The sequence below is a fragment of the Arachis hypogaea genome, chromosome 13, assembly GCF_003086295.3.
Source record: "Arachis hypogaea cultivar Tifrunner chromosome 13, arahy.Tifrunner.gnm2.J5K5, whole genome shotgun sequence".
NCBI lineage: Eukaryota > Viridiplantae > Streptophyta > Magnoliopsida > Fabales > Fabaceae > Arachis > Arachis hypogaea.
Window position 1 is genome coordinate 85081176 of NC_092048.1, and position 2260 is coordinate 85083435.

Here is a 2260-nt window from a genome sequence, read left to right on the forward strand (position 1 = left end):
TGCATATCCATCATTTTTAGGTGAAAGTCCTCTTGTCTCTCCTGAGACCTCATGTATTGTTGAGACATTCCTTCCATGATTTCCTGCATTCTGCTCATATCCATGGGGTCTCTGGGAATTCGTTGTCTTCTTTCTGGGAATGCTTGCTCTTCTTGCTCTTCTTCTCTATCTTCTCCTTCCTGTCCTTCTTGTTCTGCTTCTTGCTCTGCTTCCGCTTGTTGCCCTTCTTCATTTCTTCTTCTTGTATGTCTTGGAGCAGTTGGGCCAAGAGTCATTCTGTACGCAGTTATGGCCAATCCAGGATATAGCCAATTAGGTCTTTCATCTTCAAGTGGTACTTGGACATCGATGCATAGTCTAATGATGGTGCTAGGGAAGTGAAGCCAGGATTCAGGGTCACTTTTCTCACTAAACTCTTGTATCTGTTCAGCAATGAGTTTATGAACTTTGATCTCCCCTCCCACCATAATCCAATGAAGCAAGATGGCTCTTTTAGGGACTATTTCTGAAGAGTTTGCAGTGGGCAGGATGGATCTCCTAACTATTGCGTACCACCCTTTAGCTTCAGGTGTTAGGTCTCCCCTTCTCAAGACTCTTGGAGCCCCTCTTGTTTTTCTCACCCATTCAGCTCTGATGGCACAAAGATCTTCAGCAATAGTCGTGTAGTCAGGTTCTCCTATCATCCTTTCCTCATAACTTGCTTGGCTGAAATGTATGTTTTTCAGGCCAAGAGTTTTCATGATTGCCTTGGGGCTGAAGTCAACTTCCACCCCTCTCACATAGCTTTTGTATGTGGGTTTCTTGGTTGAGTCTTCCCTCACTGCATTTTCATAGAATTCCTTCACCAAGTTGATGTTGATTTTAGTGATTGGCTTAGTCAGGAGCTCCCACTTCCTCTTTTTGATCTTCTCCCAAACACCTGGGAACTCATCCTTTTCAAGGTCAAAGGGAACCTCAGCTAGTACCCTTTTAGGTCTCATCCATTCGGCTTGAATCTCATGGAAAACTGATTTGTATCTCCTTGCATCGAATTCCCTGTTCTCCTCCATTGGTTGCTTGTCTTTTCTTCTTTTGTGGCTAGATGAAGCTGCCATTGGTTCTTTAGTTTTGGGGTAAGTGACAAGCTAAAGTTGACAAGGTGAAGCAAGAAGTGTCGTTGGAAATGTGGGAGGTTGTTTTCGGCAAGAGATAGTTTATGCTATGATGAAGAAAATGTGCATGAAGGAGATTTGGTGGTGTTGAACTCGTTCCCCAAGTGGTTCTTTATAGGGCCCTTAAGTGAAAAATGGACGGCTAGGGTGGTTTGTGAAGGGTGGCTTGATGGTAAATATATGAATTAGGGAGAAGGACGAATTGCTTTTCATTTTCTTGGAAGTATTCTGGGTGCATTAGGTTGTACATGTAGCAATCTTTTCTTGCAGAACTTCCTTTTCCCATGTGTTAGCTTCAAAGACTTGTGAACTTTCTTTTTGACCAAGCACCGTACCTCCCTTTGTCTTTTTCCTCCATTTTTGTCTTTTCTTTTGTACCTGCACAAACAAACAAGTTTGCTATCATTTTTCGGTCCATGTGAATGATGAATAGTACTTGCACATGTAAATCAATGATTGACTCCATGAGCTTATAGCCGTGACTTTTGTATGTATGCACACTTATTATTTGACACCAAACTTAGTGTTTGGTAAAGTCTCCTGATGACAAGAAATCCATATTGGTTGTCCTTAATCAATGTGCATAATTCTAATAAATCATAGTCACTTTGGCTCTTTGATTCTAAACAAAGTTACTACCCTAAGTAATTGAAACCAAAGTATTAAAACATGCTAATGGTCTACTTGTCATGAATTTCGAAATCCAGAGGAACTTCTTGCTTTTCATGAACCGTGTTCAAAGAGGAACACCAAACTTAATGTTTGGTTGTGCACCTTGCATGAAAAATTGAATGCATTTTGAATAAAATTTTGGGTGCCTTCAGGCACACCAAACTTAGAGACAAATTGTATTTTACATGCAATGTTTAGTGCACTCTTTCAGCAGTTGTCCTGAGGATTCAAGTTCATGCATAAGAAACCATGCTTTATTATATGCAAAACAAAACAATAAAGAGTAAGGATATTAAAAACATGGGTTGCCTCCCATGAAGCGCTTCTTTAACGTCACTAGCTTGACGGTTGTCCCTTGTTAGGGTGGATTGTAGTGCTTGACGTCTTCTCCTCTCACTATGCAAACGTCCCCACTTGATTCCTTCATGACCTCTAAA